Raw genomic sequence first — 12,434 nt, 5'->3', positions numbered from 1 at the left:
GAAGATCCCACATGCCGCGGAGCGGCTGGGCCCGTGAGCCATGGCCGCTGAGCCTGCGCGTCCGGAGCCTGTGCTCCGCAACGGGGGAGGCTGCAACAGTGAGAGGCCCGCGTACTGCAAAAAAAAAAAAAAAAAAAAAAAAAAAAGCTCATGCCTTGACTCCAGGATTCCAGGGAATGCCAACCTCCAGGGTTGTCATAAACTCATTCTACACCAACACGCCCTCTACATCCCCTACAGAAGGCCCTGGTTTCTGCTTTCATTTTTTTCCTCCTTCTTATTCTCTGTTTTTCCCTTTTATTGGTGAAAAATAAATGACGTACTTTTTTCTTATTTTGAAAGCAAATGTTCAATGTAAGAAAAATTAGAGGCAGACCGCTCGGAGTCGGTGCTGCTGTCCCGTGACTTTCCCTGCTGTCTGCCCTGCTCGGCCCCGTGAGGCCACTGGACCTCAGAAAGTGGCCGGGACCCTTGCGCCTGCAGGAGGTGGACGACCAGCCAGCCGCAGCACCCGCTGCAAATCCAGCACGGCGAGGCGGAGGCGGGGCGGAGGCGGGGCGGAGGTTGACGAGCTGGGCAAAGTGCTGACACCCACCCAGGTACCCAAGGGCGGCGGGGGTGCAGCTACTGGAGGCTCAGAGTCTCTCAGGCCGGAGGGGCGGGGACCCAGTGGAGGTGGGGAGGGACGTTCCGGCCTCCGTGCGCCGGATCAACCGAGGGAAGGGGGTCGCGATGCCCAAGCCTCAGGCCTTCTGACCGCCCCGCGGAGGTTGACGAGCTGGGCAAAGTGCTGACACCCACCCAGGTTAGGAACTGGCCCACAAGCATCGCACGGGATGGCCTTGATCCAGATAAATTCTACACGTTGGTCTTGGCCTACCCAGACGCTCCCAGCCGGAAGGGCACCATTTCCTGGTGGTCAGGGTGAAGGGCAACAACATCAGCAGTGGCTCGGTCCTCTCTGATTACGTGGGCTCTGGGTCCCCCAAGGGCACCGTCCTTCACCACCACGTCTGGCTGGCTTGGAGCAGGACAGGCCGCTGAAGTGTGACGAACCCATTCTCAGCAACCGATCTGGAGCCCATCATGGCAATTTCACGGTGGCGTCTTTCTGTAAAAGGTACAAGCTCTGGGCCCCGGTGGCCGGCACAGGTTACCAGGCTGAATGGGATGACTTTGTGCCCAAACTCCCCGAGCAGCTGTCTGGGAAGCAGAGGAAAGTTAGAAGATGGAAACCATCCCAGAGTTTCCCAAGCAGTGTTTCAGTTTAGCGATGCATGTAGATTTCTCCCCTGCCTCGTTCCCAAGACCTGAGCGGTCAGATTTAGGTTTGGGGTGACTTTTCCTTCTGCCTGTGTCCTCTGTAATTCTAGGGGGTTTATGTTTTGATCAAACTTGAACTCCATTTGGGGGGATAATTTGGGTCTATGATAGGGTCACCAAAATGTTAATATAAGAATAATAACTCAGACTTTAAAGAAGAAAAAACTTCTGGTAAAAAGGCCAGGTCTACAGTATTAGAGCAGAGCATCAGAGAATCTTTAAGGGAGGTTGAAAAAAATAAAAAGATTGATTACCTCTGCCTTTGTGAGCCTGAGCCCAGAATTGTGTGTGATGGCAATTTCTGGCTTGTGTTTTCATGGCTCTGTCTCTCACCAAGACAACCAGAGGCTGGCATGTCCACTAACCCCCAACGCGGTACACCTCAAGCTGGTTACTGGGTGTCAGTGTCCCGCTCTGACTCCCTCAAAGAGCAATAATGGAAAAAGCAATAGGGAGAGAGTCACTTTGCTGTTCAAGCCTGGCCATCTAGATGAGCTGCAGGGCTGGGTAAGAGGTTACCAGAAATCCGAAAGTCTGTGCCTGTTAAACTGATTACACTTCTTTGGTGTGAGAAAAGCCCGTCTGGAGTTGCTGAATGTTGTGTTAATTCTGCTATTTGCTTATAATCGAATAAAAATAAAAACAATGTGTAGATGGAGAAAAAAAGAAAAATTAGGAAGTAAAAATAAGTAATATATGTAAACATTTTTAATTATCCATAATACAACTATGGCAGGACATCCACTTTTAATATTTCAGGATATATATATATTCCTAACCCTTTCTAGAACGTGTGCCAGCATACTGCTCACAGCTTACTGTGTACTGAACTGCTGAACTCACTGCTGTAAAAGAATGAGTGGTGAGGGAATTCCCTAGTGGTACAGTGGTTAGGACTCTGTGCTCTCACTGCTGAGGTGCTGAGGGCCAGGGTTCAATCCCTGGTCAGGGAACTAAGATTCCCCATGCTGTGTGGCCAAAAAAAAACAGGAATAAGGAAAAAAAAAAAAAAAAAAGAATGAGTAGTAATTTTTCCTTCTTCATTCCCAAAGCCGACTCTGTGTTTGGAGCCTGAGCTTCCCAGGCTCAACAGATTATTGCATTTTAGTTGCAGAGCTAGAAATAGAAGCTAGGAGGTGCTAGAAGGCTACCATCTCACCCATCCAGAATGAGGCTGGTGCTGAGACTGGAGGCCTGAACCAGGATAGAAGGTTCACTAGGGAGGAGGCCAGTGGCAGTGGGTTCCACTAATGCAGAGGACCCACGCCCCAGTCCCAGAGAGCCCTTGAGTAGTGACCTGGCTTCTGGGACAGAGGGACTGAACCCAAAATCTTTGGCCTTATCCTGCAACCTAAGATGCTTGTACCCAGCTTGGCATAGAGGAAATGCAGCTGCCCTCTTAGAAAAGATAATGAGCACCTCGGTGGCTCCCACATTGACCTGAACAGTTGGAGCCCCGCTGTTTGCTACACACCATGTAAAACTCAACTAAGATGGGATTTCCAGCCAGTTCTGGTGGGTGGGAGGGGGCCAATTTTATCTCATTTAGAATTATAAAAGCCCGTTGACTGAAAGCACCAGAAAATAGAACCTCTCAGTAAGAGGGAGTTTGGAGAAGTTTCTTATAGGATTTGGGCTTTTTATGATTACAGTAGTCCCCCCTTATCTGTGGGGATACAATCCAAGACACCCAGTGGATGCCTGAAACCACAGATAGTAACAAACCCTATATATACTGTTTTTTCTTATACTTACATACCTATGATAAAGTTTCATTTATAACTTAGGCACAATAGGAGAATATCTGAATTGCCAGCATCAATAACTACTCTTGAACTTTGGGGCCATTATTAAGTAAAATAAGGGTTACTTGAACATAAGCACTGCTACTGAGTGACTACTGGGTGGGACACATTGAACAAAGGGATGGTCCACACTCCCTCTAGGACAGAGCTGGGTGGCAAGATATTTCATCATGTTACTCAGAACGGTGTGCAATTTAAAACTTTACGAATTGCTTATTTCTGGAATTACCCATTTAACATTTTTGGACCGAGATTGACCTCAGTTAACTGAAACCACATAAAGCAAAACCACAAATAAGGGGGACTACTGTACTTTCAAGGAGAAATCAAGGAAGCAGAGATCAAATCTGGATTGGATTCTGTCAAGAGGAAGGGGCAATGTGGTGATGAATATCTTATAAAAATTAATTCTTGCAAGGGGAAAAACTAAAGTGGGTGAGAGTCATTAGTTTAAAAAGAAAGTAGCAGACTCTCGTGTTGGAAGGTATTTAGTCATTTCTGTTGTTGTAGAGTGGCTTTGTCTTTATCTTCCAAACATGATGATAGTGGCCTTGTCTGAGCATTGTTTATATTCTGTGAATATCATTAATGTTCACTTGGGAACTTCAAGTGAAGTTCCAACGGTCCAGCTGCCATTGGTGCCATTTTTTACTTTCAAAAAGGAATGTATCATCTCAGACCAAACTAATATTTGTCATATACGTACACATACATATGTTCTTTTACAAACACAGGATTATATTATACATACTGTTTGATAATTTACATCACCTAATGACATATCAACAACAGTTTTCCATGACAGTATTCATCTATATCACTTTAAGTGGATGAATGGGGTTCCATTATGCAGATGAGCCATACATATTTAACTAATTCCCTATTGCTCTGCATTTAGAATGTTTTTCTTTATGCATGCGTGTACGTGTTTGTGTGTGTGTATGTGTGTGTGTATACAAATGTATTAGTTTTCTAGGTCTGCCATAACAAAAAAACAACAGAAATTTATTTTCTCACAGTTCTGAAGGCCAGAAGTCCAAAACCAAGGTGTCCACAGGGTTGGTTTCATTTTGAGGCCTTTATCCTTGGCTTATAGATGGCCATCTTCCTCTTTGTGTGTATATCTCTGTCCTAATCTCCTCTCCTTATAAGGCCGAGTCATATTGGATCAGGGCCTATCCATATGACCTCATTTTATTTTAATTTTCTCTTTAAAGGCTGTATCTCCAAATACATTGAGTTATGGGGAATTAAGACTTCAACAGATGCATTTGGTGGGGGTGGAGGGGTCGGGTGGGGATGAAACACAGTTCTATCCATAACAGTGTGTGTGTGTGTGTGTGTGTGTGTGTGTGTGTGTGTGTGTGTGTTTATAATCAGTGCTGAAATGAACATCCCTGTATCTAAGATTTTGTATACATTCATAGTTATTTCCTTAGCATAAGTTTCCAGGGATGGGACTGCTAAAGTGAGATCACAGTTCTAAGGCCCTTGATAGTATTATCAAATTGCCCTTTAAAAGTTGTTGCAATGTACACTCTCACAAAGCAGTATAGGAGAGTGATTTCAGGCCCGTTTCTTTCTTCTTTTTTTTTTTTGTAACCCTGAATCTATATGTCTACACACAAGACACATACATAAATATATACTTGTATCCATTGTTTTACAACTTCTTTACTACTTAAAAAATTTTTGGATCAGCATAACACACGATCCCAGAATTCCTTTCCCCAGCGTGTAATGCAGGACAAAAGGTAAGAATTTGAGGAGGCTGGCAAAATCCTCCAGTATCTCAGCCCCGTTTCTTTCAGTGAACTTTGTAATTTTGCAATTATCTGGATCAGGCTCCCTAATTTCAGACTATGCTACAAAGCTACAGTAATCAAGACAATATGGTACTGGCACAAAAACAGAAATATAGATCAATGGAACAGGATTAAAAGCCCAGAAATAAACCCAGGGACCTATGGTCAATTAATCTATGACAAAGGAGGCAAGGATATACAATGGAGAAAAGACAGTCTCTTCAATAAGTGGTGCTGGACAACCTGGACAGCTACCTGTAAAAAATGAAACTAGAACATTCTTTAATACCATACACAAAAATAAACTCAAAATGGATTAAAGACCTAAATGTAAGACTGGATACTGTAGAACTCTTAGAGGAAAATATAGGCAGAACACTCTGACAAAAATTGCAGCAATATATTTTTCGATCTGTCTCCCAGAGCAATCGAAATAAAAACGAAAATAAACAAATGGAACGTAATTAAACTCAAAAGCTTTTCCACAACAAAGGAGACCACAAACAAAATCAAAAGACAACCCACGGAATGGGAGAAAATATTCGCAAATGATGCAACCAACAAGGGATTAGTCTCCAAAATTTACAGACAGCTCATGTGGCTCAAAAAAACAAACAGGTGGGGGCTTCCCTGGCGGTGCAATGGTTAGGAATCCACCTGCTGGTGCAAGGGACACAGGTTCGAGCCCTGATCTGGGAAGAGCCCACATGCCATGGAGCAACTAAGCCCATGCGCCACAAATACTGAGCCCGCACGCCAGAACTACTGAAGCCCGCACGCCTAGAGCCTGTGCTCTGCAACAAGAGAAGCCGCTGCGATGAGAAGCCCACGCACCACAACGAAGAGTAGCCCCCACTTGCTGCAACTAGAGAAAGCCCATGTGCAGCAACGAAGACCCAAAGCAGCCAAAAATAAATTTAAAATAAATTAAAAAAAAAAACAAAACAGATGGCCAAGAGGCACATGAAAAGATGCTCAACATCGCTAATTATTAGAGAAATGCAAATCAAAACTACAATGAGATATCACCTCACACCAGTCAGAATGGCCATCATCAAAAAATCTACAAACAATAAATGCTGGAGAGGGTGTGGAGAAAAGGAAACCCTCCTACACTGTTAGTGGGAATGATACAGCCACTATGGAGAGCAGTATGGAGTTTCCTTAAAAAACTAAAAATAGAGCTACCATATGATCCTGCAATCCCATTCCTGGGCATATGTCCAGAGAAAAATATAGTTCGAAAGTACACATGCACCCCAATGTTCATCGCAGCACTGTTTACAAATAGCCAAGACATGGAAGCCACCTAAATGTCTATCAACAGATGAATGGATAAAGAAGATATGGTACATATATACAATGGAATATTACTCAGCCACAAAAAAATGAAATGATTCCATTTGCAGCAACATGGATGGACCTAGAGATTATCATACTAAGTGAAGTAAGTCAGACAGAGAAAAACAAATATCATGTGATATCACTCATATGTAGAATCTAAGTTAAAAAATGATACAAATGAACTTATTTACAACATAGAAACAGACTCACAGACTTAGAGAATTTATGGTTACCAGGTGGGAAGGGTGTGGGGAGGGATAGATTGGGAGTTTGGGATTGACATATACACACTTCTATATTTAAAATAGATAACCAACAATAACCTACTGTTAAAAAAAATTAATTAAAAAAAAGTTGCTACATCCTGTACCAGCTACTGTGCCCAGCTGAGAAGGCAAAGGTAAAAGTCAGCCTCTCTCTCAAGGAACTTAAAGAAATCTAAGCTATGTGGGCAACTGACTACCCACGTTCGGGGACATGAACTAATGTACAAAAGGAGGAAAATATAACGAATATGATAATGTGCTTTTTTAGATTTTTAGTAATATCGTTCTGTGAAATAATTGTATTAGTACATTAAATTACATTGATTACCTTTAAAAAAATTTGTTACAACGTACACTCTCACAAAGCAGTATAGGAGAGTGATTTTAGCCCCTTTTCATCCAGTGTGCTTTGTAATTTTGCAATTATCTGTTTTTATTAGTTTCACATTTCTCAGATTTATCTACCTCCACGTGAATTCAGATGGTCCAAACTTGTTAGTGAGACAAACACTATCCATTTAATTGCTTCAGGAGGTAGAGTTTTTTAATCACTAGTTAAGTAAACAAATCAAAGGGAATGTCCTACTGATAATAAATCAGGACCATCATTTCCATACACAAAAGATGGCATATTAAAGTTAATTTTTTTACAGACATAAATAGTTCCTTGATTTTTATCTCAAGCATTAAAAAATCTATCTTGTACTCTATGACATCATAATAAACCTTTGTTGATTTCCTTTTAAACACCATCTCATTCAATGAGAAATCTTTTGGTTGCAAGTGACAGAAAACTCAATTCTAATGGCTTAAGCAAAAAATTAATAATAATAAAATAAGCAATGTATTGGCTCATGTAACTGAAAACCCTGGAAGACAGTACAGTCACAAGTGAGGTTTCATTCTGCAACTAAATGCTGCCACCAGGACCCAACTCTGACTGGCTGCCTTTGGCCTGAGCTTTCTATGGTGGCTTCTGGCAGCTTCAGGCTTTGTCATAATTGTCACAAGATAAATGCAGGAAAATCAGAAGGAAGTCATCATGGATATTTGGCAGTAAAGCAACAAATACCACCATTCCGACTCATAGAATTCCAGAGCTTGTAGGAAATTAGAAATCATCTAGTCTAATTATTCTCAAAAGGTTTTATTTTTGCAGGGGGAGGTCATGTTTTGTTTTGCTGGACCAAACAAGATCTTTTGTTTTCTTCAAACAGCATCTTAGGACGACGTCGAATATTTAAAATAGAATAAAACTGAGCTGCTCAGGTTGAAACAGAAAGGGACCTCCTCCTTCCAACCACTTTGCCTCCCATCTCCCCTTCCTCATCCTCCCTGAGGCACTTCTAAGAAGCACACTACTGATAACTGTAAAGACAGGAAAAAGGAGCACATCCACAGCTGAGTCTAGGACACGCAGTTCATGAGTGACAGGGCCAGGGGAACACAGGTGCCCGCCCCTGTCTCCTCCATCTTACAGCTCCCCTCAACTCTGTTTACGTCTCACTGCCATTTTGAGTATTGTGTTTAAATTCTATCCTTGATTTAGTACCTCTGCTTCTACCAAACGATGGTAAACAGAATTAAAAGGCTAACTGTCCACCATCAGTGTGTACGCACAGCCTTGTGTCTCCAGCTGTGGTGGATCACTGAGACCAGCTCAGGACAGAACAGGTTCAAAGCTACATGGAGCCTCTGAGTTCCTCTAAGTCCAATTGAGGTTTTTATTTCAAATCAGCACGACGGTGCCTAAATCAGTGTTTATCAGGTGTAATCAGTCTAAGGACTTGTAGGTACTTCTCCAAAATCCTCTTAGGAATTTTTGTGTTTAGAAGATATTTTTGGACAAGGCACAGTATGAGCGATAAAGTGAACCAAGGCTGGGGTCCTAGAGATAGCTGTCCTGTGAGAGAGAAAGGTGATCAGTTCCACTTGAAGGGACAGAAATGGTTTTTTTAGTGCACAGTTGAGAGTTAAAAATCAATATTGAAAAAGAAATTTTTTTAAAATGACCAAATTTATGCAAATGCCAAATGAATCCTAAGTAGTCAAAAATAAAATAATTTAAATAAAATAATAAACAACATCATCTATGTCTGGTAAGAAGAAGTGTACCCCCAAAATACCACCAACATCTTTTATCTGAATTTATAGCCAGGAGAGCTCACCAGTATATTCTCTCTTTCTCCACACTAACCGGCAATCTCTTTCTCCCAGTTTTATTTAAACCTTTTCTTATGTAGAAGGCTCAGAACATAGGGGAAAAAAACACTCTGGAAAATGCATTAATAAATTTTCCAAATATTAATAGAACAAGATAGAAGGTTAAGGGTCACTGGGACACTGGGTTACAGTCAGAGCCACATAGGTACAAGACCATGGGTTAGAGCCAATGGGTAAATGTCACAGGAGTCCGGGGAGAGTGGAGACAAGCCTCTCCCTTGTGAAGGACATTTGGAAGGACTCATTAAATATAACTCTCCCTTTATATGGAGGAAAATCATGTCTATCAAAACTATGATTTCTAGCAAAACCCACACATATCCTTTTTCATTGTACAGTGGTATTCTGCAATTAAAAGCAATAATTAGCTAGAGACGTAGAGTCTCTCCAAATGTCCAAGTTATAAAACAAAAAATTTTCCCTTGGACATAGAAGAAAGAATTATGATAACACTGAAATATATATTAATGTATCCCTTTCAGATCTAAAATCACTTTGTGGGATTAGTAACATAGAAATATGTTAAATCCATCATGACTTGCTCATAGAACTTGAGTTCTAGTGCACAGGAGAGACATGACTGTCAGGAGGAATAATTTGGGTCAGGGAGGCATTCATTTTTTTCACCTTTGGGTTTGAATAACCAAAAAAATTCATCCCCCGATCGCCCACTTCATTGTTCACACTTCAGTATCTGTCTCCCAGTGTTGTAATTTTCCGTTTCCTCATTCCCTCTTTCCCACCACCCTCCACGCTCAGAAAAGACAAAGACTGTAGCTTTTTCATTTAAGATTCTGAGAGGCCTACGAGAATGCTTGGCCATCAAGCATTTAAAAAACTGAGTAGACATAAATATCACAGAAATGGAGGCAGAAAAGTGATCAAAGGAACTGTATCAACACTCCTTCCAAGCTTTGAATTGCTGCCATTTTAACCTTTTTTCTGGATTAGTAAAAGTTTAAGCGTAAATCCCAAAGAAAGGCGGCATCAGTAGATTCAGAGACCATGGCCAAGTAAGGATTAGGACTGCTCCAGAAGGTTCTAGAAACATTGGGTGAAATTAATTTATCCCAACAACAATACTTTTTGCTTTTCTCCTTTGCCAATTTATTTAATGAAGACGATAACGAAGCCTTCGCACTGTCAGGGAAATAGCAGCCAAAGACAAATAGGGCGTACCAGCAGAGGGCGCTCTTACCACAGATGTTTACAGTTGACGCCGCCTTTTTTGAACGCTTGCCCACAGCGAGGGCAACAGAGAAAGCCCAACATTCTTTCCTAAGGAGCTCATCGGAATTCTCTCAGCCAAGCAAGAAGGAAAAGGAAAAACACCAAGGGTAAAAAATCAGTAGAGAAGAATGCCAAAGGTGATGACCCTGCTCCCGGATCATCGCACTCTGGAGACAGAGCTTTATATGGTTCTCAAGAGATTATCTGCCTCCTCGTCACTGAAGCTTAAACCACAAAAGAAAAAATGCCTTTTCTCCATTGTATGCTCTTGCCTCCTTTGTCCTAGATTAGGTGCCCATAGGTGTGTGGGCTTATCTTGGGGCTTTCTATCCTATTCCATTGATCTATATTTGTTTTTGTGCCAGTACCATACTGTCTTGATGACTGTAGCTTTGTAGTATAGTCTGAAGTGAGACAGCCTGATTCCTCCAGCTCCGTTTTTCTTTCTCAAGATTGCTTTGGCTATTCTGGGTCTTTTGTGTTTCTATGAGGACACGGAGGGGAGGGGGAAGCTGAGGCCAAGTGAGAGTAGCATCAACATATATACATATTTGCCGAATGTAAAATAGATAGCTAGTGGGAAGCAGCCGCATAGCACAGGGAGGTCAGCTCGGTGCTTTGTGACCACCTAGAGGAGTGGGATAGGGAGGGTGGAAGGGAGGCTCAAGAGGGAGGGGATATGGGGACATAAGTATGCATATGGCTGATTCACTTAGTTGTGCAACAGAAACTAACACAGTATTGTAAAGCAATTATACTCCAACAAAGATCTATTAAAAACTTTTTTTTTTAATGCCAAAGAGGGGCTTCCCTGGTGGTGCAGTGGTTAAGAGTCCGCCTGCCAATGTAGGAGACACTGGTTCAAGCCCTGGTCTGGGAAGATCCCACATGCCGCAGAGCAACTAAGCCCGTGTGCCACAATTACTGAGCCTGCGCTCTAGAGCCTTCGAGCCACAACTGCTGAGCGCGCGCCCCTAGAGCCCGTGCTCCGCCACCGGAGAAGCCACTGCAATGAGAAGCCCTCACACTGCAATGAAGAGTAGCCCCCACTCGCCGCAACTAGAGAAAGCCCGCGTGCAGCAACAAAGCCCCAACGCAGCCATAAATAAATAAACAAACAAATATATATATTTTTTAAATGCCAAAGAGAAACTGTACCAAGCCAACCCACATTCTGGACTGTATTAACCCCTCCCCCTGCACTGCCTTTCAAGTCTTTTTCTTTCCACTTGTTAGAACAAGTCATTTAATTCTAGGTTTAGACCAAACCAGGATGTCTGGGATATTTGCCAGACATGTAGTGATAAGAAATAGAGTTGTTGTACTCTTTAGGAGAACACTTGTTTCCTCTGTGATGGCCCTTGGCGCCTGCCTGGGCTTCTGAGCTGTGGAAGCAGATGAACTCTGTCTCTCCCTTCACCCTTCTTTGAGACAGTCACAGACTGATGGTCTTAACTTTGGGAGAGAGGGAACTTTGGTCCTTCTCCTTCTCTAATGGCTGCCCTCACACATGATTGATCCAGAGATTGGGAGGTAAGTGCCCCATCTCATCCTGTCTCCAAACCCTGTCTTTCCCAAGACCAGCTCCGTTCGGAGATTTCATTTGTGTCCTGGTCCAAAATGTGCCCGTCTCCTGTGTATGACTATATGGTTCCAACTCCATTGCTCCTGAGCTGGCTCGGGCCCTCATCATTCCTATAGGCATTTAGAGGTCTCCCTGCTCCAGTCCTGGCCCCTGATCCATCCTTCACACTGCATTGGGGTTCCCTTCCTGGAAAAGATCTGACGCCTGATTACCTCAGCATCACTGCCCACCATTCTTCCTGTTGCATACTCCTGCCAGATTGGCCTCTCTGTCGTTCCTTGAACATAACTGTTCCTGCCTCAGGACCTTTGCACTTGTGTTCCCTGTGTCTATAATTATTTTTTCCCAGACGCTCCATGATTCATTCTCTCACTTCATTCAGGGTTCTGCCCAAATACCATGCCTTTCCTGACCTGCATCTACACCAGCACCTGCCATAGTACACTCTACGCCTTACACTGCTTTACTTTTCTTCATAGCACTCATCACTCCCTGACATTGTGTCCTATATCTGAGTGTTTACTTCTGTCAGCTCCATGAGGGCAGAGGCTTAGTTCTATCTTGTCCACAACTGTATTTGCAGCACTTCGCACATTGGATGTTCCTAATCATTCATTCATTCATTCATTAAAACATACCGTTCGGGCTTCCCTGGTGGCGCAGTGGTTGGGAGCCCACCTGCCAATGCAGGGGACACGGGTTCGTGCCCCGGTCCAGGAAGATCCCACATGCCGCGGAGCGGCTGGGCCCGTGGGCCATGGCCGCTGAGCCTGCGCATCCGGAGCCTGTGCTCCGCAACGGGAGAGGCCACAACAGTGAGAGCCCCGTGTACCGCAAAAAAAAAAAAAAAAAA

General features: G+C 43.1%; 1 pseudogene; it reads left to right on the top strand.

Annotated features, from left to right (window-relative positions):
- The window catches only part of LOC102975376 (phosphatidylethanolamine-binding protein 1-like), a 6,284-nt pseudogene extending 5,013 nt beyond the window's left edge, over positions 1-1,271 (top strand).
- The last annotated feature ends 11,163 nt before the right edge of the window (positions 1,272-12,434 follow it).

The sequence above is a fragment of the Physeter macrocephalus genome, chromosome 1, assembly GCF_002837175.3.
Source record: "Physeter macrocephalus isolate SW-GA chromosome 1, ASM283717v5, whole genome shotgun sequence".
NCBI lineage: Eukaryota > Metazoa > Chordata > Mammalia > Artiodactyla > Physeteridae > Physeter > Physeter macrocephalus.
Note: the sequence above shows the minus strand (reverse complement) of the source record. Positions and strands in the feature narration are given on the sequence as shown.